This window comes from Pantherophis guttatus, chromosome 4 (genome assembly GCF_059756535.1).
Source record: "Pantherophis guttatus breed Tessera chromosome 4, ASM5975653v1, whole genome shotgun sequence".
Classification (NCBI taxonomy): Eukaryota; Metazoa; Chordata; class Lepidosauria; order Squamata; family Colubridae; genus Pantherophis; species Pantherophis guttatus.
This window is the reverse complement of record NC_142066.1, coordinates 73991868-74016040: the sequence shown is the minus strand read 5'-3', so window position 1 is coordinate 74016040 and position 24173 is coordinate 73991868.

The window sequence follows — 24173 nt, the reverse complement described above, 5'->3', positions numbered from 1 at the left end:
AACAACTATTCCTTATAATAGTCCCATTTCTGATCTTAGTTCTGTTTCCTATTTCTTATGTTTCTTCCTGTCCTTTTTCTTCTCGTTGTCCTGGCTGTCCACAGAGTTGGCACTGCTGCTGGGACTTCAGACTTGACTCTCCAAAGAACTGGCACTGGAACTGTTGGGGCTCTGGCTCTGGCTCTGGCTCTGGCTCTGGCTCTGGCTCTGGCTCTGGCTCTGGCTCTGGCTCTGGCTCTGGCTCTGGCTCTGGCTCTGGCTGGGGAATCAGGGCTGTGGCAGCAATCTCTTTTGGATTCCCCTTCCTGTTTCTGGGTTTTAATGCTATGTGAGCAACACAGGACAGACAATTGGCTGGGATGCCTTTTTTTCTTTCTGATTGAAATCTCTTGTGGTCTAGTTTCTTCTTTTATTCCACTTGGATAGTCTTTCTCAGTTAATTTCTTTATTATATCATGACTTCTGTGTCCACATTCTCTGTGCCGTGTGAGAATGAAGTTTGAATATTTTTCCTCCTTAGTAGTATTAACTATCTGATTGCAGTTCATCTCATATAGTTCATCTATAATTTTAGCTCTTGCAAGTAAGATATCTCCTTTTGTGATAATACAACTGTCCTCTTTGAAGGTCACTATTTTGTCTTATTTTATGAGCTTCTTCACTGACAAAATATTAGTTTCAAGAGCAAGGTACATGTTTCACAAGCATATTTCTGGTGACACTCTGGAAAATAGGACAGTAAAGAAAAACCCTCTCCTATTCCTTCTGATTCTATTATTTGCCCATTTGTTGGGGTGATTTTCTCTGTTTTTCTCTGGTCAAGGTGAGCAAAGAAATTTCTATCATTTCTCATTTGATTCATAGCTCCTGAATCAACACACCATGCTTTCAAAGATGAGATGCAACTTTTGGATTGAAAAACATTTTCATTATCTGAACCAAAATCAGATTTTGGCTTTTTGTAGTTTTTGCATTCTAGTTTTCCAGATTCTGCAAATTGTCTTTAAATTATGTTTTTCTTGCACACAAAGCATTCACATGTTTCTTCCTTCATGTAATTGTTTTTATTCCTATTTTTGTCTTAAAACAGACTCTGCAACAGAAACATCTGTTTCACACTTATATTCTTGCAGTTTTCCCAAGAAAACAAATGAATTAAAACATAAAACAATAACACTTAAATCCACATAACCCCACCCAATCTGAAGGACAGGATATGACCCCTCAACCACAATAGGAGCCGACTCACTACAATTAGAATAGTAAAAGACACACTTTTAAGTCTATTGCACAACAGGTCCACATATCTCAACCTCAAAGCCCAATAACCACATAAAAATCCATCCACTTACCAAATCCTTTTGTTAGCTGTCCCAGAACTGAACCCTGTCTGTCACTTCACTTCTGAATAAACTGAACCTCATTTCAAGCAGTTGGTTTAGATCTCTTTATTTCTGCTAAGGTGACATTTCTGCTGCTCTCTTCCTGGCTGGAAGGACGAGCCCCAGATTCAACTTCCCAAAATTTGGCTCCATCTAACCTAGTTGATGGACTGGGCCCAGGTAAGCTTTCACATAGCCAGCAACAGGCTTCTTTGTTTATGGGTGGGCTCCCCATACCTTGTCCAATTGGATAAGAGTTGTGAGACTTGCGCTCAACAGCTGCTCAAAAGGAGGTGAGTATCATCAAATTTTTATTAGATTTTGTAGCCCAGGATAGAGTATGTGTGTAAAACAAAGGACTTTCTCCCAATTGCAACTGGATCCTGCTCCCTCCATGCCTTTCCTAGTTGTACCCAGACTGTTTGCTAGAACCACAGGACTATGACCAATGACCATGGAAAGCAAGGGGATTTGGCTGGAGTGCAGGACCTTCTGCTAGGGAAGAAAGAAGCGGTGTGAAAGAGAAACCAAAAGAGAGAGTGAAGGAGTTGCACTTAGGCAACCAGCTGGGAAATCACTGAGCAGAGTCCTATCCCATAAGGAGGGGCCCATACTCTGGGAAAGTTTGATGGACAGAGCCCTCCCAGGCCATTTGCTTGAAAACCCTGAGGCACCAGAGTAAAGGTTGGAAGGTACCTTCATCTTGTGGTAGTGTGCAGTAAATCCATGGATTGCAGGAGACCCAGGAAAGGAGTCTTAGAGTCTCACTGTGGATGGTAGGTGACCTGAGGAATATGGCCCATAAAATGGGGAACTCAGAATCAAAGATCCCATTGAGATCTTCTCTAGGGAAACTGATGGAGGCTTGGGGTTGAAGGAATTGCCTGTCCAGCCAGGCATGGAATTAAGACACGCATGCAAACCTTGCAAGGAGTGGACCCTGCTCAGTAGGGTTGATTTGGACAGAAAATGGTATCTTTGATTATGGGATTTTAAAAGCACCAAGACCTAAGTTAAAGCCCTCCCACATACCACATTAGTACTATTGGGCAGAGTTATCGAGATCAGAAACCACGAAGGGGGAAGAAACTGAGGAGCAGCAGTTAGGGACAGATAGCACATCCATGAGGAACAAGACAGGAACCAAAGTCATCGCTCCCCTGCTGCAAAAGCCCATTCCCAGGGAGGCAGGGAACAGGTAGAATACATTCTTATCCACACCCCTTTCTGACTTTGTAATATGGAAAAAGGATATTCCCTCATTTCAGTTGGACGCCCAAGCAGTCATCAGAATTCTTCAGTCTATTATTAATAGTCACAATCCATCATGGGGAGATATGATATAACTGCTTCATATTTTCGTCATGAAGGACAAAATTTGGAAAAAAAAGAGGAAATTGCAAAATAACCATTTATTTATTTATTTATTTATTTATTTATTTATTTATTTATTGTAGTAAGTTTTTATTTTATAGTATATAAAAATTCCAACTTCAATTGAACAGTGTGTTGTTTGGGTACAAATCATTTTAGGAAGTAATAAACAAAGTATTTAGAACAATATTTATTGCATTTATTTCAGTTATACTCAGATGTGGAATTCAGCCGGTTCTGTCTGGTTTGGGTGAACCAGTAGTGGTGACTGCGGGAAGCTCCGCCCACCCACTCAGACATAATGCGTGAGCACTGCACATGTGCAGAAGGCTCACATCTGCGAACCGGTAGGGAAGTGAACCTCACCTCTGATTATAATAATATTAATACCCTGTTTCCCCTAAAATAAGACATCCCCTGATAATAAGCCCAATCGGGCTTTTGAGTGCATGCACTAAAATAAGTCCCCCCTGAAGAAAGCCCTCCCCAAAAATATTTAAACGCATGCACAGTCAGCCCCCGCCATTTCCTCTGGTTTCCTTCACACACCCCAAATAATAAGACCTCCCCTAAAATAAGGCCAAGTGCTTATTTCGGGGTTCAAATAATATAAGACAGAGTCTTATTTTTGGGGAATAATAATAATGATACTGTTTGTTTAACCAATTTAACACATTTTCCTTGTATCACTGATCCTTTCATATTTTTCCGTTTCTAGCTCCTATTTTTGTCAGCTAGCCATTGATAAAATAAGTCCCAAGTCAAAAAATATTCCATTTCTTTCTTTTCCTTAATTGTAGGTATTAGTTTGTCCATTTCTGTGCATTCTAATATTTTTCTAATTACGTCTTCATCTGTTGGGATCTCTTCACTTTTCCACTATTGTACAAATATTTTTTTTTAAAATACTTTATTGAATTTTCCAGAATTAAAAAGATAATATACATTCTCTATCTTGATCCGAGGTACAGTGTTTACACAATTGGTAAATCAAACGTTGGATGGATTCCATCCATAACTATACAATATACTATACAATTCTATACAATTCTATACAGTTAAGTCCAATTCTAGTGCCTAACACGTCATAACCTATTATCTTACTTTTATCTTGTTCTTCAACCAGTTATACCAATTTCCCCATACTTCATAATATTTAGAATTCTCCTCATTTATTAACTCGCTCGTCAATTTTGCCATTTCTGCGTACTCTAGAATTTTATTTATTAATATTTCCTCTGAGGGCGTAGATTTATTTTTTCAGAGTTTCGCAAAAGCTAGTCTAGCCGCAGTTGTGATTTGAATTACAAGTTGGGTTTTGTTATTATTGAGACCATCTTCAGTCATACCTAAGAGAAAGGATTCCGGGGCCAGGACTATCTCCTGTCCCGTTATTTCAGAGAGCCAGAGTCGAATCTTTAACCAGAACTTTTTGGTCTCAGGACAAGTCCACCAAAGATGATAGAAGGTGCCGACCGTTTTTCCACATTTCCAACATATAGCAGAGAGGTTTGGGAATATTTTCGCCAGCCTGTCCGGGGCTAGGTACCACCTATGGAACATTTTGTAGTGATTTTCTCTGAATGTTGCCGATTTCGTTATTTTATAATTCCTGTTCCAAGCTATCTCCCAATCATTGAAATTAAGGCTGTATCCTAAGTTTTTTTCCCAAATGCTTAACTGATTTTTTGCTATGGTCTCTGCTCTATCCTCATCTAATAGAAAATTGTAGATTTTCGATAGCATTTTCTTATCCGTTCCCCAAATAATTTTATCAAAATATCCATATTTTGTTTCAATACCACATTTATCTCTATCTTTTTGAAATCTAGAATTTATCTGGAGATAGTTCCACCAATCCAGGTTGAACCCCTGGTCCCTCAATACTTCCAGAGGTTTGAGCTTCCCTTCTTCATCCAAGATATCCTTATATGTGCCCAATTTATAATTTCCTCTCCTATTTGGGGCCACTAAAGCTTCCATAATCAACAACCAGCTAGGAACCTTGGTATAGATCCTCTGTCTGATTTCCACCCACGTACGAATCAGTGTCTCCCTAATTTTATGTTTATGAAAATAAGTTTTCCTCCTATCCTTTGTATCCCAGAGGTAAGCATGCCATCCTTCAAGGAGATCATGTCCTTCTAGTGTCAGAATTCTCCCATCTTGTAGCTTGATCCACTCCTTTATCCAAATTATTTTTGCCGCCTTTTGATATAATTCCCAGTCAGGGAGCCCGAACCCTCCCAAATTTCTTTTCCCTTGAAGTATCTTAAGAGAGATCCTCGATTTCTTGCCCTCCCACAAAAAATTCCTGATATGTTTATTCAAGTCCAGAAAAAAATTTTTATCTAGTGATATCGGTATATTTTGGAATAGAAATAGAATTTTAGGTAAGATGTTCATTTTGATTGCCGCAATTTTACCAATCAGGGACAATTTAAGCCTCCTCCACCTATCAAGGTCTTGATAAATTTTTTGCAATAAGGGGATATAATTATCATCTTTTAATGAAGAAAGTCTCGCAGTAATCCATATTCCCAGATATTTTGTTTTCTTAACTGCCTGGAGGCCTAATAGATCTTCTAATTCTTTCATTTGTAGGTTTGTCATATTTTTCACAATTATTTTAGTTTTATTCTTATTGAGTTTAAGGCCCGCAACTTCTCCATAATCCTGTACTTCCTGCATTAATTTTAAACCGGTTTCTAATGGGTCTTCTATTATGAGGGCAACGTCATCCGCAAAAGCTTGGATTTTAAATATTTCCTTCCTGATCTTTAAGCCTTTAATATCTTTATTGGCTCTAATCTTTCTAAGTAGGACCTCTAGTGCCAGGATATAAAGTAAGGGAGATAGGGGACATCCCTGCCTGACTCCTCTTTGAATCTGAAATGCCTGGGTTCTGTCTCCATTCACTAATATATTTGCCCTCTGATTTTGATAAATATTCTCTATCATCCTCCTAAAGTTGGTCCCGAATCCCATTAGATCTATTTGGTTTATCATGAAGGTCCAATTTAGATTGTCGAATGCCTTTTGGGCATCGACAAACATTAAGGCCGGCTGTTTTTCAGGGTGTTGTTCGTAGTATTCTATAGTATTTAGGACTGTTCTCAAATTATCTCTAATCTGTCTCCCTGGAAGAAAACCATTCTGATCCTTATGTATCCATCGATTTAGAATTTTCTTGAGCCTCTCCGCCATTATATTCATAAATAATTTGTAATCTGCATTCAGCAATGAGATGGGTCTGTAGTTGGATATCTGCTTCGGGTCGGCACCTTCTTTCAGAATGAGCGTCAAATACGCTTCCCTCCAAGAATCTGGGATTGTTATGCCAGCAATGGCGTCATTTAGAATTTCTAGCAATTCTAATTTCAGGACATCATCAAATTTTTGATATAGTTCCCCAGGGAGACCATCCGGGCCTGGAGTTTTATTCTTCTTTATTTTGGATAGGGCGGTTCTTAGCTCCTCTATGGTGATCTTTTCATTTAACATTTCCTTTTCTTCTTCAGAGATTTGAGGTAAATTGGCTTCCAACAAATACTGTTCTACCTTGTTTAACTCAATTCCTTCATTTTTGTATAGACATTCATAAAATTTTCTTATGCTTTCTAATTTGTCTTCTTCCTTCGTCAACAGGATGCCCTGTGGGTCTTCTAAAACTAATATTTGGTTTTTTTCCTTCTCTTTTTTAAATTTATACGCCAACCATCTCCCCGACTTGTTAGCATTCTCAAAACAATAATGCTTGGATCTTTTTATTTTTTGAGCCATCTCCTCCTGGTCCAATAGATTCAGTCTATGTCTCATCATCAACCACTGTTGTTTCGTCGCCTCATCTCCCGGTCGTTGCTGGAGTTCATCTTCAGTTTGTAATAGTTTTTGGGTGAGTTCTTCTCTGATCTTTCTTTTTTCCTTATTTTTAAAGGCAGTATATGAGATGGCTACTCCTCTCACATAAGCCTTCATGGTGTCCCACACAATTTCTTTGGCTGTCTCTCGGTTCCTGTTTTCTAGGAAGAAGCGTTTGACTTCTTCATTCAATTTAAGTGTGAACTCTTTTTCATTTAGGAGATTGGTCCTTAAACTCCCCTAGCATACATATTTCAAGATGTGCCCAATTTGCCAACTGTTCATGCAGTTTCCGGTAAAATTTCCCTTGTTTTTTGTTCGGGGCATAAACCCCTACTAATAGCACCCTAGAGTTACCTCTCATTATTTCAACTATAAGTATTCTCCTTTTCCATCTTTATATTTACATTCTGCCTCTATTCCTTTCTTAACATAGATAGCGACCCCCCTTTTTCTTTTCTCGGCTAGTGAAGAAAATACTTTACCAAATTTACAATAATTTAAATGGTCGGCTTCAACTTTTTTTATATGGACCTCTTGAATGCAGATAATATCGGGGTTTTGTTTCACCAATTTCGACAATATTATCCTTCTTTTTTTGTAATCATTTAAGCCATTCACATTCACCGATATGATCTTGGTATCGTGCATTCCTGTAGTTGGTTTCTGGTCTCTTGTTCTTATTTACCTTTTAAAGTTACTGCTCTCACTGGTCTAGATTTTTTCCCTTTTTCCTCTGTGTCCTCCTTTTTCTTCTCCTCTTCTATATCTTCCCTAGTAATTTGTTCTTGGGATGTCTCTTCTTCCGTGTTTGCTATCTCGTTTTCCTCCTTACTTGTTTGTTCCTCTTCTCCTCCCCTTAGTTGATCTAGGAAGTCTTGAGCATCACTTAAACAGTCAATTCTAATTTTCCTCCCTTGCCAGGAAATTAGCATTCCTTCTAGCAAAAGCCACCTAAAGATTATACTTCTCCTGTTTAAATGGTTTGTCAAGAATCTATAGTTTTTTCTCCTTTCCCTCACTCTTCTTGGAATTTGTTTCAAAATATTAATTTCTTTTCCCCCATAGGTAATTTTTTCCTCCCGGGCTATGTTGTACAAGATGTCCCTAACTTTTTTTCTAGCGAAGCCCACATGGACCTCTCTGGGGAGTCTGTTTCTTCTTATGTAATTCGTCTGAACTCTGTACACCTCGTCAATCTCACGGATTATTTCCTGTTTAACTTGCTGCAGAGTCTCTGCAATCAACTCAGCCATCTTATCTCCTAGATCCTCATCTTTATCTTCCAAAATATTTTGGAATCGCAAGTAAAATGAGGCCTTGTCCATCTCAAGTTGGATCAGGGCGTCTTCTGTTTCTTTGTTTTGTGCCGACAAAGTTTGGTCCACTGTATCCAGTTTTTTCTCGTTTTTTTCAATTCTTTGTTCTGCTTTTTGGATTCTATTTTCGTTACTAGCAATAGCAGTTTGGATCTCATTCATTTTAAAATCGAGAGCGTGGATGTCTGATTTTAATTCCGAGTGACTATTCAAGAGTTTTTCTTGCATCGCAAGCATTGTTTCTTGAATTGACTGAAGAGTTGCTTGTACCGTTTGCAATGTAGGTGTTACAGGGGGTTTGTCTGATTTCTGAAGACCTTCCACTGATTTCTGGGTGGCTGGAGAAGACATCGCTAAGGTGGGTATAGATGGTGCTTTTTTACCGGTTTTTGCAATTGTTGAAGTCAAACTTGCCATTTCTTTCAAAACCGATTTTTGGTCTCTTATTATCTCCTCTATCTTTCTCCAAATTCTCATCCAGTGGCACTTGCCACGTTTTCTCTGGGGGGCTTTCTTAGGTCCTTATTTCGCTCCTTTATTGATCCTCTCTACACTCTCAATAAATTCCAGTTAAGTTTCTAAATTTCTAAGTTACTATAGTAGGATGATTTAATATTTCCAGCGATTAACAATCACTAATTATATAATTATATAATTCTCCTCTGAATAGATTAGGCAATAATATCAATACTAGTCAGTTAATAGAATCTAAATTCAAATCTTAATAAAGAGTATTGATATAAATAAGTTGTTAAAAGCTACCAGTACAAATAATTATTGTAAATTAATAAATTCTAAGTTCAAATAAAAAGAAAGAAATTGATAGAAAGTATTGATATAGATAAATTGCTAAATGCTACCAGTACAAGTAAATATTCTAAATTATATGAGTTAACAACGATGAATTAATGAGTTAATAAATTCTAAATTCAGATCTTAATAAAAATTGGATATAAATAGATTACTATAAATATAAAATACTATATAATAAATTAATTGGTAAAATACAAATCTAAATTCTTATATATAATCAAACATTATTTATTTATTTTTATTTTTTATATCTATAAGATATCTATGTTCTATATTCTTAACAATCAACAGGTCTAATTAATGATAATTATAGAAATCTAAGTTCTTATATATAATCAAACCTAATTTTTTTTATTATATATCTATAAGATGTCTATGTTCTATATTCTTAACAATCAACAATCAACAGGTCTAATTAATGATAATTATAAAGTGAGAAAGAGGAACAGAGTTCAGTTATTAAGGTCACAGATACTCAAAAGGAGGATAAGGGAAGATATATATGCATATATATATGAATATAGTTATAGTATTTATAGTATTTACGAGGTTATAGAGTATAAGTAAAAAGTCTTCAGTTTTTCACTTTGCTGGGCTCCAACACAGCTCGATGGTAGTAATCCCTGCTAGAGCGTCTTCTTGTTCGCCCTCTGCTGTTCCTCTCTTCCCGATCAATGGGCACACTTCCTGTTTGCTGGAAGCCTCAAACAGCTAGTCACTGTATTTCTCTTGCTTTCTTCCACTCATTCGCAAAACAAAAAGCCAGCCACACCAATGGTCTTTCCTTTCTCCTTTACTCTCTCGCCACACCGCACCCGCCGAAGCTCCTTGCAAACGCAATCCACTCCCTCCGTTTTTCTCGACCGCTCTTCGGCTTGTCGGGTCGCCGGGAATACAAAGTACTCTACCCTCTCCGTCGCTGCCTCTCGCCGCTCCGAGCACTCCTCCTCTCCCGACTCCACCGATCCCCTCTCTACCGCACACTATTGTACAAATATTATCCTCGCTGCTGTTAATACATGTAAAATCAGATGTACATTCCCTTTATTATACTTGACTGGTAAAATGCCCAGCAAAAATGTCTCTGGTTTCAAGTCTATATGTTGTTTTATCATTTTTTTCCAGCCATGTATGTATTTTTGTCCAACACTTTTTCGCTTTTTTGATATGTCCATCATATATAATAGTAGGAACCAGGTGACATTTCCAACATTTTCCAGATTTATTCTTAAACATCTTTGCTAATCTTGAGGGCAGAAAATGCCATCTATAAAACATTTTATAAAGATTTTCTTTGTATGCAGTAGACATTGTTAATTTATAGTTTCTATCCCATAATTTCTGCCATTGATCTAACTTAATCGAGTGGCCAAAATTTTTAGCCCATACTTTTACTTGTTCAACTTCCATCTTTTTTTTCTTTTTTTTAATTTGATTTATATGCCGCCCTTCTCTGGAGACTCAGGGCGGCTTACAATGTGCTAAGCAATAGCCTTCATCCTTTTTGTATATTTATACAAAGTCAGCTTATTGCCCCCACAACTGGGTCCTCAATTTACCTACCTTAGAAAGGATGGAAGTCTGAGTCAACCTTGAGCCTGGCGAGATTCGAACCTGCAGTAATTGCAGGCAGCTGGTCTTAATAACAGGGTGCATTAGACCACTGTACTACCAAGGCTCTTCCAATATTTTCTATATATTTTCTTTATTAATTTTTTGTCTGTCCCTGTTAATATCTGATCGAATTCTGTTAATTCTATATTTAAACCATATATTTTAACATCCTTCTCATATCTAGATTGTATCTGCACATAGACCACCATGTTATCTCAATTCCTTGATCACTCAATTCCTGTTTAGTTTTGAGTTACCCCTTTTCATTTATATCATCTTTATATCTCGTAACATTCTCTATATCAATAACATTTGATAAATCAGTGCCTCCATTGTTGAAAGCCAGACCGGTATTTTCAAATAATCTTGTTCTTTAATTTTCTCCCAAACTAATAATAGCGTATTCCTAACATAGTGTCTTTGGAAATAGCTATGTATTTTGTTTTTCCCATACCATAAAAAGACATGCCAACCTAATTCAAGATCATGTCCCTCCAATGTCAATAGTCTTTTATTCCTCAAGCCAATTCATTATTTCACCCAGGTACGTATCGAAGCCTGATAATACAATTCCCAATCTGGCAGCCCAAAACCGCCTCTATTTTTAGAATCTTGCAACATTTTCAAAGTTATCCTTGCTTTTTTCCCTTGCCAGATATATTTTAATATTTTTTATTTAATTCTTCAAAATATTTTTTCCAGTTTTATTGGTATTGTTTGAAATAAGTATAATAATCTTGGCAAAATATTCATTTTTATAGTGGCTACTCTTCCCATCAATGATATTTGTAGATTTTTCCACTTCTCTAAATCCATTTTAATTTGTTGCGCCAATTTGTAATAATTATCTTCTTTAATTGTTACACACCTTGCTGTTAATTGAATTCCTAAGCATTTAACTTTCTTGACTATCTGTATACCTATTTTCCTCCTTAGTTCTATGTCTATATCTCTATAGTCTCTATGATATTTTTAACTATTATTTTAGTTTTTTCTTTATGTATTTTCAGTTCTGCAACTTCACCATATTCTTCTATTTTCCTAATTAGTTTAAATCCATTTTCTTGTGGGTCTTCCAAGATAAAAACCAAGTCATCTGCAAATGCCTGTAATTTATATTGTTCCTTTTTTATATCATACCTTTAATTTCTTTATCTTGTCTAATATTTCTGTTTAGCTCTTCCAATATCAATATAAATAGTAAAGGAGAGAGTGGATATCCTTGCCTTGTGCCTTTTTTTATATTAAAAATTTCTGTCATATCTCCGTTTACCATCACCTTTGCCATTTATTCATGATATATTGTCTTTATCATGTCAATAAAGCTCTCACCAAAGTCCATAAATTTTAGTTGTAACAACATAAATTGCCAATTTACGTTATCAAATGCTTTCTGCGCATCTAAGAAGATCAACACCTTTTGTTTTCCAGGATGTGCTTCATAATATTCCAATATATTTAAAATCATTCTGATATTGTTTTTAATCTGTCTCTTAGGCAAGAATCCATTTTGGTCTGAATGTATAAATTCATTTAAAAACTTTTTTACTCTCTCTGCCATTATTGAAGCATATATTTTGTAGTCAGATTTCACTAGAGATATGGGCCTGTAGCTTTTTTATCTGCATTAAATCTGAGTCTTCTTTCAGAATCAAAGTAATATTTGCTTCCATCCATGAATTTGGTATCTTCGCATCAATCAATACTTCATTATAAACTTCCAAAATTGATGGACCTAAAATACCTTGTAATCATTTATAAAATTCTGCCGGCAGCCCATCTGGACCTCGTGTTTTATTGCTCTTTTGTCTCTTAATCGCTTCTGACATCATTGATATGCATTCATTTAACATGACTTTTACTTTTTCTGGTACTTTAGGTAGTTCTACTTTTTCCAAATATTCTTTAATTTTCTCTTCTGAAACTTTCTCTCGCTCATACAACTTTTCATAATAATCTTGAATTATTATTTTTTGGTAATATAAAGTTCCTTTCTCATCTACCAGCCTATGTATCAATTTCTTCTCTTTCTCTGTTTTTAATTTGTATGCCAACCATCTTCCTGGTTTATTTGCATTTTTTAAAAGTTCTGTTTAGTGTTTTTGATTTTTTGTGCCAATTCTTCTTTCTCTAGTAAATGTTCCATTTGATTTTTTAAAATCTTCCTGTTTGGTTCTTTCTGTAATTCTAATTCCAATCTCTTGTGTTCTTCCATTAACTTCTTTTGATTTTGTTTCTTTTTCTTTTTCCCCCCCATGTATGTTATAGCTAGCAGTGTGCCATACATTTTGTAATGAAGTTTCTTCTTTTCTATTCTCTTTTTTTAAAAAGTCCATTTCTTTTTCCATACTTTGTATAAATTCCTTGTCTTTAAATATTGATTAATTCAATGTCTATCTCCATTTTCTCCTTTGTCCTTTCCATTTAAATCCAATTGGATTATGATCTGCCCAGGTGCTTGCTTCTATATCTATTTCTTTCACATTTGACTTTAACCCTGGTGACATCCATATCATATTTATTCTTGACTAGGATATATGTCTGTTTGAAGAAAATGAGTATTGATTTCTTGTAGGATTTATTTCTCTCCCTACATCTTGAATACCTATTTCTTCCGCCATTTTAAGGAAAGTGTTTTGGAAGCGTTTTCCTATTTTGTTTTACTTACTTTGCTACTTTTATAGTCCAATTCTGCATCTACAATCATGTTGAAATCTCCTACCATACAAATATTTTCATATTCCAATTCAGTAATTTTCTTATGAAATTTTTCAAATTTTTTTGTTTGTAATTTGGTGCATATATTGCTACCAAAAGTATTTGTTTGTAGTTCATTGTTACCTCCACCATCAATGTCCTCCCCTCTTCAGCTACAAAAAATTGTCTTGCTTTTATTGTTTCTTTAATATATAAAACCACACCTCTTTTCTTTTGTTGTACTAATGAAGTGTATGGTTTCCCAATTTTAGGATATTCCAAAAATTTATTGTGTTGCTTTTTGATGTGGACCTCTTGAAGACAAATAAAATCTAATTTTAACTTTCCTAATTTGTTAAATGTCTTTTTCCTTTTCATAGAAGAATTCAGTCCATTTTTATTAATCAACAGTAGCTTTATTTCATCTTCTATAGTTTTACTTGTAGATAGGTCTTATTGTTCTGGTCATTCTTACTTCTTTCTATTCTTTTATCTTTGCATCTTCTCGTTCTGTTCTCTCCTTTGATTCTGCTTCATCTTCTTGTTGTTGTACATTTCCTCCTCCTGATGCTTCTTATTTCTTGTCCTCTATCTCCTCTCTCTTTCTTTTTTCTTCATATGATCCAAATTTCTCATCATAAAATTGTTCTGCTTTCTCTATGGTATCCAATCTATGTCTTTGATCCCTCCAAGTCACCAGGATTCCCTTGGGTATCAACCATCTGAAGTTTACTTCATGCTTAATTAGTTGTCTTGTCAGAAATTGATACTGTTTTCTCACGTCTCTTACTCTTCTAGGAACTTGTTTCAGAACTATTATTTCTCTTCCTTTATATTTCAATGGGTTATCTCTTGCTCTTTGAAGTATCTCTGTTCTTAGTGCCTTCTTGGTAAATCTCACATGTACCTCTTGAGGTAATTTATTTCTTGACGCATATTTTGTGTATACTCTAAATATTTCATCCATCCCAGCAGACATCTCTTGCTTGTCCCCCTCCATGGCATTCGCCAACAATTCTGCCATTATCTCTGCAACATTTTTCCCTTTTTCTTCCTCAATGTTCTAGAATCTCAGAAAATATTCAGCTTTATCCATCTCCAACATGATTACTGTATTCTCAAGATTTTTATCTGCTTGTGTAAATCTATCATCCATCTCTTCCATTTCTTTCTCTGTTTGTTCTGATTTCTGTTGTATATTCTGCATCCTTTGTTCATTTTTCGTTATTGTCTGTTGAATGTTCTCATTTTATCATCCATCTTTTTCATTCTTTTTTTCATGTCTTCAAAATGTTTTGTTGTGGCTTCTTGAAATATTTGGAGCATTAATTTCAATTCTGCTTGCATCATCTTCAATATATTCATTTTTTCCTGCTGCAATATGCTATCTAAAGATCTTTGACTTGCTGTGCTGGATGCAGCTGGTGCTGCTGAGGGCACAGATATATTTTTTCTCCCCACTTTGCTTGAATTTGAAGTGCTAGTCATTTCGAATTAGCTTATGTTCTTCAAAACCTTTAAAAAGACTAATCAGCAATAACACAACAATATTCTAATATTTTCTCAATCCCCCACCAACTTCTGTTTAACCAGTATTTTCAAAAATCAAATCACCACCAAAGTCTCCAAACAGTTTCAAATTTGCTGTTATTATAGCCCAGACAAGAAGAAAGTCAAATAAAAAATAAAAATGCTTATCTTCAGGTTCTTCAAACCCTAATCCTTTCTTCTTGATTGATTTAATAAATTTAATAAATTTGTAATCCACTTAGGCCCACCAAACCCCAAAGTTCAACCACTCAAATTCGTATATCACCCCAAAGGAAGAAAGAAAGTTCAAGCAAGAAGGGGAAAAAAGTTCTTTGCTGTTTCCCAGTTTTTATTTACTTTATTTGTTTAATTTTCATCTAAGTTCAAAGAGCTACACCGTTTAAATTTTACAGTGTTTCACTCTCTGTCTCTGCTGTCTGATATAAACAATTTGCTAAAGCAGTGTTGTTGTGGCTAAAAAGCTTATCTTCAATAGCCAAGGTCATATTTTCTAAGTACTTTCATTACTTTCACTTCTCCACAGTTTTCTCCAGTAGGTGTTACTGATTTCTCTCCTTTCTCTTTATTATCTTAAATTGTATCATTTGCTTCAAAGCTTTTTAAAAGTCTCAGGGGTCAAAATTTCAATTTCAACTTAATCTATTTTCTTTTTAAATCCCCAGTCTGACTTTCTAGCTTTTTAATTTCTTCTCCCTTTTTTAAAAAAAGTTTCTTTTCTCTACTTTCAGATTTATAAATAGCCCGCAAGTTTGCTCGCCACTATTCTTGGGGGTGAAAAACAAACAATTCCACCTCCTCTTCTTTGAGTTCCACTTTCTCCCAGCCTTTTTTTAGGGGGTAAACTCCAGGACAGGGGTTGGAATAATTTCACCCAGATCAATCACACTGTTCCTCAACTTCTATTCTTGCTGCATCAATTGGCTGTCACAGCTCTGGTTAGGCATATAATGGCTGTCTTTTTCTTCCCGCTGCATTGAGAGCTTCTCTGAATCAAACGGTGTCCTTGTGATCCACACTGTGTCCTCTCTGTCTTCATCACCCATCCAGGGCAATTTGGGTCCCTCAGAACCTCCTGGTGGATCGAATTCGGAGCCCCGTGGAGATGCATATATTGCTGCAACGTCAGCCCCGCCTCCTGCAAAATGACAAATTATTATTACAACAGGGCATGTAACCCCAGTAAGAGTTTCCTGGCATTTAAACTGCCCTGACTGGGACTATAACACAGTTAGTGATTGGGATGAGTACAGCAGAGCCAAGGAAATTTTACTAGAACTACTGCATAAAATAGAACAGAAGCCGCTGAACTGATCTGAGTTTCGGCACACAGTGTAGAGAGAGGGAGAGACACCTGATAATTTTGGGTCCATCTCCTGGGGGTTGGAGTTGCCTATGCTCATCTAGACATGGACAACCCCAATGACCAAAGGATTGTAGCTTCAGCATTTATTGACTACTTGGCCAAAATCATTTTCATTGGATTGTGTCTAACTGGTCCACTATGAAAATATTGAAGTTTGACAGGATAGCAAATTTTGTGTTTGACTAGAGAGAAAGATTGAAGGAGGAGGGAAGAAAAAAAAGGGAAGAGAAAAAAGAAAGAGAAAGGAACAGGAGAAGGAGGATGGAATGGAAGAAGGTTTTAAAATGTTTACAGCCATGCAGAATGACAGGAGGCACCCAAATGCCCCTCTACTAGGCAGATGGCTAAGGTACTTTCAGCATGAGGAAACAGAGGAAGTAGGGGTAAGGTGTCCACATTGTTTTAAGTGTGGGAAAAAGGGGCACATGTGGAATAACTGTAAAGAAAGCTTCTCGGAGCCCAGAATCACCTTCCCCCTCCAACAGCCCCATCCCAGGGGATCCTCTGACCCATATGAGGGTGAAGAAGACCCCAGGTATCCCCACCATATGCCATTGGAAGGTGATTTTAGCACATTATAACTAAACTCAGAACCAGCAGTTTAGTGTTACCTTCACTGGACTTGCCATTCTCCTAAGGAGCAATCCTAAAGGTAAACCCCTTCTGACCCTCACTATAGGAGGAAGAATGTATGCATGCCTAGTGGATACAGGAACAACCTATCCTTAATCACAAAACCTCTAATCATAAGTTCAGTAATGCCAGGAGCCAAGGACAATATTATTGGAGTGGGAGGGAAAATAATACCCGTAGAATTTACTAACAACATGCAAGTTGAAATTTTTTTTAAATTTTTTTAAAAAAATTGATTTATATGCTGCCCTTCTCCAGAGACTCAGGGTGGCTTACAATGCGTTAAGCAATAGTCTTCATACTTTTGTATATTTATACAAAGTCAAATTGGATCTTTCTCCTTAGATTACTCTTTCACTATATGTCCCCGATCTCCCCTATCACTGCAAGGCAGGTATCTCTTATCCAATCTTGGAGCCACTATAAAGTGCTCCCCTAACAGGCTCACTTTAGATACCCCGGCCAAATACATAATTGCATAACTGTTCCAGTCCCCTCAAATCAATTACACCCTGACCTACAGGACCTTCCCCCTTCACTGTGGGGCTGGGACTCTACTGAGGTGGGCTTCCTTAAGGGAGCCGCCCTAGTCAAAATACAAGTGAAAGCAGTACCTTGAGTACCTTGATTCTCCAGTACAGCTTCTCACAGCTCAGGCATTTGAACCAATTAGAAAATTAATCAAGGCATAAATGGTGCAAGAGGTCCTCTAAAAGTACACCTTCCCTTGTAATACTCCAATCTTCCCAGTCTGAAATCCCTTGACTGACTCAAGGAGCAACCCTATTTTTCATTTTGTGCACGATTTGAGGCTTGTGAATGCATATCTAACAATGGTACCAAACCCAGCCACTATCATCATCAGAATACCAGGTTCAGCAAGTTTTCACAGTAATAGATCTCTGTGCAGCATTCTTTAGCATTCCAGTAGATCTGGCTTCCCAATACCTGTTTGCTTTCACATGGGAAGACCAGCAATTCATCTGGACTCACCTTTCCCTGAGATACAGAATCACCACCCTGTTATCCCACATTCTAAAGGCAGACTTGTCATCCATCCTTCTGCCATGAAAATCAACCTTGGCCTGGTTTTTAGCTTCAGAGATGGAGGATGACTGCAGAACTGATACCTGTCACTTACTCCATTGTCTGCCAGAAAGGGGCCACAAGGCATCATCCACAAAGCTCCAGTATTTACAAAAGGACGCAATCTACCTGGGTTACATTGTCTCCTGGGACACACAAATTAGCTCTAGAGCAGATCAGGACTATATTGGGCATGAAACCCCCTAGCCTAGAACCAAGCATCAGATTAGAGCCTTTCTGGGAGTCCTGGGCTTCTTCAGGGCCTGGATTCCCTCATTTAGAGAGCTAGCTAGACCCTTTGTACAGTTAACCCCAACAGATATGACAGATTCCATTGTATGGACTAAATCACTAGCCCAAGTTTTTGAAAAAATAAAACAAACCCTAACCTCAGCCCCAGCCTTGGGCTTGCCAGACTACCAGAAATCCTTCATACTTTTCATATACAAAAATCAGGGGGTTGGCTCAGGAGTACTAACACAAAAATTCAGCTCTACACTACATCCAGTAGCATATTATTCCACCTAACTGAAAAACCCAGAGACAGACAAATGGGCATTAAGGACTTTATTTTGCAACAAGGATGATGGGAAGACTTTGGGGAGGGAATGGAAGTATGTTCTAGCATTGTATCTGATATACTCTGTGAAGAAAAGTCATAAAATGGGTGAAAGCTCACTGAACATCTGTCTCACTTAGCAATGGAGATTCGAGGCTCAATGATGGACATAAGTCAAAGGGTACCCATATCCTTCCCTTACAAGTGTGTCAATCATCAGTAATCTGGCAGACCTTTGCTCTTAAATTCTCAATCTGGTCCACAGTGATTGACATCTACTGTTGGAAGATGGTTTGAGTAAAATGTGGCAAAACTCACTTAACAACACTCTAGGTTAGCAATCAAAATTTGTGATCATGAGTTGAGGACTATCTCTGCCTTCCTCTGTATGGCAGCCTTGTCCTAGTAAGCTCCTTCCTTTTTCTGGGAATTTTCCTTTCTGTTAGAGGCACTAAAATAACTCAGATGATTTAAGGTCTCCTGCTTGAGCAGGGGATTGGACTAGATGACCTCCAAGGTCCCTTCCAGCTTTGTTACTGTTACATGTTACATGACCTCCAAGGTCCCTTCCAACTCTGTAATTCAATGATTCTGTAAGGGTCTCCTCTCAAGCAGGGGATTGAGATAGATGACACCCGAAGTCCTTTCCAACTCTGTTATTCAACCCAACAACACACAAATACCATATCCCTGGCTCTTCCCTTCCAACCAAACCTCACCGCAGCAGCATATGTTGGTTGGCTGGCACATATGTGGCAGCCAAGAAGGAAGTCGCAGCAACAAATGCAACTGCACAACTTGTGTGAGGCTGAGATGTTTGGGGTGGATGTAAAAATTTACTTAAGCTGCCTTAAGGTTTATGGTTTAGGTTTAGGTTTATTTGATTTGTATACCGCCCTACTCCCGAAGGACTCAGGGCGGTGAACAGCCAACAATAAAATACATAAATACAAAAAATTTAAAAACCAGATAAAATCAAATTAAATCATTTTGGCCCAGACAGATTAAAACACCCCAATAATTTAAAAACAGATTAAAATTTACATATTTAAAAAGGGAAGAAATTAGGCCAAGCCCGCCTGATGGAATAAAAAGGTCTTCACAGCACGGCAGAAGGAGCGCAGATCCGGGATCCTCCGTATCTCTGGGGGGGAGCTCATTCCAGATGGTAGGTGCCCCCACAGAGAAGGGTCTCCCCCTAGGGGCCACCAGTCGACACTGTTTGGCTGACGGCACCCAGAGGAGTCCCTCTCTATGAGAGCGTACTGGCCGGTGGGAGGCTATTGGTGGTAGTAGGCGGTCCCGTAAATAACCAGGTCCTAAGCCATGGAGCGCTTTAAAGGTGGTAACCAAAACCTTGAAGCGCACCCGGAAGACCACCGGGAGCCAGTGCAGCTCGCGCAGGAGAGGTGTTACATGGGAGCGCCATGTCGCTCCCATTACCACTCGAGCGGTTGCACTCTGCGCCAGTTGGAGCCTCCAGGTGCTCCTCAAGGGGAGTCCCATGTAGAGAGCATTACAATAGTCCAGGCGGGAGGTGACAAGGGCATGAGTGACCGTGCGTAACGAGTCCCGATCCAGAAAGGGACGCAACTGGCGAATCAGGCGAACCTGATAAAAAATCCTCCCGGTCACGGCCGTCAAGTGCTCTTCTAAAGACAGCCGTGAGTCCAGGAGGACGCCCAAGTTGCGAGCCCTCTCCGTGGGGGCCAATGATTCGCCCCCAATAGTCAGTGATGGCGTCAACTGACTATATCGGGACGTCGGAAACCACAGCCACTCGGTCTTGGATGGGTTGAGCCTGAGCCTGTTCCTCCCCATCCAGATCCGTACGGCCTCCAGGCACCGGGACATCACTTCAAGGGCATCGTTGGGGTGATCCGGGGTGGAGATGTACAGCTGGGTGTCGTCAGCGTACTGATGGTACTCCACCCCTTAAAGTCGCTGGGAACAAGGGTGACTTGAACCTGGGATTTCTGGAGGACCAACTGACCCCTGTTGTTGGGAAAGGGGTCCTTGACTTTATGACTGTAATTTAGCCTGATATTTGCCATTGCTAAGATAGCATTTGGTGCATTTTTTCCCGTTTCCCTGCCACCTGCCTGCCACCAACTGCCCATTCGGTGTCAGGCAGGCAGGATCAGTCACAGGGGACCTTGGCAGCAGCTGGATTTTGACATATAGAGTTTATTCCAAAAGAAAATAAAAGAGATTGGAAAAAAGAAAAATAAATCACCACAAAAAGCTGCAGGAGGGGCAGTGAGAGAAAAGACATACAGGCAGACTGTAACATTGGGGAGGAAAAGAATGAGAGAGATGAGAGAAGCTGAGACGGGAGCTTCTTGCAGGCTTCCACAGGCTGGGGACAGGACGGAGTGCAATCTCCCTCCTTCCCCTTCCTTCCTTCCTTACCCTAACCAGTGCCTGAGGCCAGTGGTGGGATTCAATTTTTTTAACAGCCGGTTCTGTGGGTGTGGCTTATTTGGATGGGCATGGCTTGGATGTCATGTGACCGGGTGGCTATGGCTATATGTATAGGGACTACTCAGAGGGCTGAAAAAAGTCATTTCTGACCGGTCCTTGCACTTTTGACTGGTCCTCACACTTATGACCATCCTCACATTTATGCCCGTTGCAATATTCTTAACAACATGTCACTCATTTCACAACTGCTTCTCTTCACCATGGTGACAAGTTAGGGCAAAAAACATAAAATGTGAGGACAGTCATAAGTGCAAGGACTGGTCAAAAGTTCAAGGACCTGTCAAAAATAACTTTTTCAGTCCTCTGAGTAGTCCATATGCAAATAGGGACTATCCAGAGGGTTGAAAAAAGTGATATCTGACGGTTCTTCGCACTTTTGACCAGTCCTAGCACTTATGACTGGTCATCATTTATGCCCATTATAGCATTCTTAACAACCTTATCACTCATTTCACAACTGCTTCTCTTCACCATGGTGACAAGATAGGGCGAAAAATGTAATATGTAAGAACAGTAGTAAGTGCAAAGACTGGTCAAAAGTGCGAGGACCAGTCAAAAATAACTTTTTCAGCCCTCTGAGTAGTCCATATGCACAAAAGGACTACCCAGAGGGCTGAAAAAAGTGATTTCTGACAGGTCCTCGCACTTTTGCCTGGTCCTCACACTTATGACTGGTCATCTTTTATGCCTGTTGCAGCATTCTTAACAACCGTGTCACTCATTTCACAACTGCAGTGACTGGGTGGGCGTGACCAGGTGGTCATCTGGCATCATTTTTTTGCCCTAATGACAGTTTGCTGCAATGGTCATAAGTGTGAAAAACGGTCATAAGTCACTTTTTCCAGTGCCATTGTAACTGTTGTAAATCAAGGATTACCTGTACAAAAATACAAAAAGCTTCTTTGCTTGCAAAAAGCTGCCCTAAATACCAATCATTAGATTAGAAATACCTGCTTTTTTTTTTTTAAGTGTTTTATTGTAAGAAATTATAATAATACAATTTTATCCATCCGGTTACATAGTATGGAAAAAGAAATAAATACAAATTGTACATATTATACATAAGTAGGTAATCTTTGCAAACCAGTTACATGGTAAAAAACAAAAAAAAATTGTGTTCACATATCATTTTTAGTGTATGTATATATGATAATCTTTAACAATAAATTAGTAAATACATAAATTATGTCTTTTGCTTACCCATGTAACCTTTCCTTGCCTTATTATATTTCCTACCATCCACAGTACATCTTCTCTTACTATTTCATTTTTCTATTTCTTGTACTTGCTCTGGTCTCTTTCCTTTTTATTTCAATTTCCTCTTCTCTAACCACCCATACCACTTATCCCATACGCTGTAATAATCCGAATCTTCTCTGTCATTAATTTCTAATGTTAATTTATTCATCTCGGCACATTCCATTATTTTGCCGATTACTTGTCCCTTAGTTGGTATATTTTTTTCTTTCCATTGTTGAGCGAAAGCGATTCTTGCTGCTGTTAGTATATGCACTGCCAAGTATTTCTTCTTTTTTGCCATTTCCGTCTTAAGGATTCCCAGGAGAAATGTTTTAGGGTCTAATTCAAAGGTTTCACCTATTATTTCTGAAAGCCAATTGCAAATCATCTTCCAATATTTTTTTGCTTGAGAGCAGGTCCACCAGCAGTGGTAAAAGGTACCTTGCTGGTGTCCACACTTCCAATACTTTGGGTTTGAGTTAGGGTAAATCTTGGCAATCCTAGCTGGTGCTAGGTGCCACCTATAAATCATCTTATACTGGTTCTCCTTGTAAGTAGTTGCCTTGGTAAGTTTTATATTGTTGTTCCATATTTGATCCCATTCTTCCAGATTTATGTTTTTCCCAATGTTTTTGGCCCAGGCTAGCATTGGGCCTTTAACCACTTCTTCCATCAGGTCATATTCTACTAAATAATTGTATATTTTAGCTAATAGTTTATTATCTGTACCCATCCAAATTTTATCAAAATCTTTGCTTCCCATTTCTATACCGTATTGTTCTTTATCTTTTTTGTATCTTGATTTTATCTGTGCGTATGTCCACCATTCAACAAAAGTGCCCTGTTCTTTTAATTGTTCTAATGTTTTGAGGTTCCCTGCCTCATCTAGGATTTCTTTATATTTTACAGTTTTACCATGGTCCAGGACATTTGGGTAAATTATCACCTCCATGGTTGAAAGCCAGCTGGGAATTTTAGTGTAGTGTTTTCGTCTTATTTCTTCCCACTTCAATATGTCCCTCAATTTATGTTTGTTGAAATGTGTTTTGGTTTTTTTCCCCATTTCCCATAAATAGGCATGCCAACCCATCTGGAGATCATGCCCTTCTAGCGTTAGAATTCTTTTGTTCGCTAACATCGCCCATTCTTTTAACCAAACAAGAATTGCTGCTTTATGGTATGTTTCCCATATTGGTAATCCAAGCCCTCCTCTATTTTTTTTATCTTGTAAGCTCCTAATTGCTATTCTTGGTTTTTTTCCTCCCCAAATAAACTTCCTAATAGTAGTATTAAGTTCACTAAAAAAATTTTTATCAAATTTAATTGGCGCTGTTTGGAACAGGTACAACAATTTGGGTAAGATGCTCATTTTAATTGTCGCTATCCTCCCAAGGAAGGAAATTTGCAACTTCCCCCACTTCTCTAAATCTTGTTTTATGCTTTTTACCAAGGGGACATAATTGTCCTCTTTGAGGGCCAGGTACTTTGTTGAGATCCATACTCCCAAATATTTAACTTTTTTCACAATTTGGATTCCCATAGATTCCTCCAGGGCTTCTTTCTGGTTTTTCGTCATATTTTTGGTGAGCATTTTGGTTTTAGATTTATTTAATTTGAGTCCTGCTACTTCTCCATATTTATCGAGTGTTTCCAATATTTGTATGCCTGTTTCCACCGGTTCTTCCATAATTAGGACAACGTCGTCCGCAAACGCTTGAACTTTATATGTTTCCTTCCTGATTTTAAGCCCTTTGATTTGATCACTCTCTCTAATCTTCTTCAATAACACTTCTAATGCCAATATATACAAAAGTGGTGACATTGGGCATCCCTGTCTTACTCCTTTGCTGATCTGAAATGTTTTGGTAAGTTCACCATTTACTAAAATATTGGCCCTTTGCTTCTCATAAATCGTATTTATTGTATTTGTAAAATTTTGTCCAAATCCCATTATGTTCAATTGTTGCTTTATAAACTCCCAGTTCAAATTGTCGAAAGCCTTCTGTGCGTCTAAAAAAACTAATGCCACCTCTTTTTCCGGGTGTTCCTCATAATATTCTATCACATCCAGAATCGTCCTTGTGTTATTCCTAATTTGCCTCCCTGGGAGGAATCCATTCTGATCGCTATATATTATCTTATTGAGGATTCTTTTTAGTCTTTCCGCTAATATGTTCATGTATATTTTATAATCAATA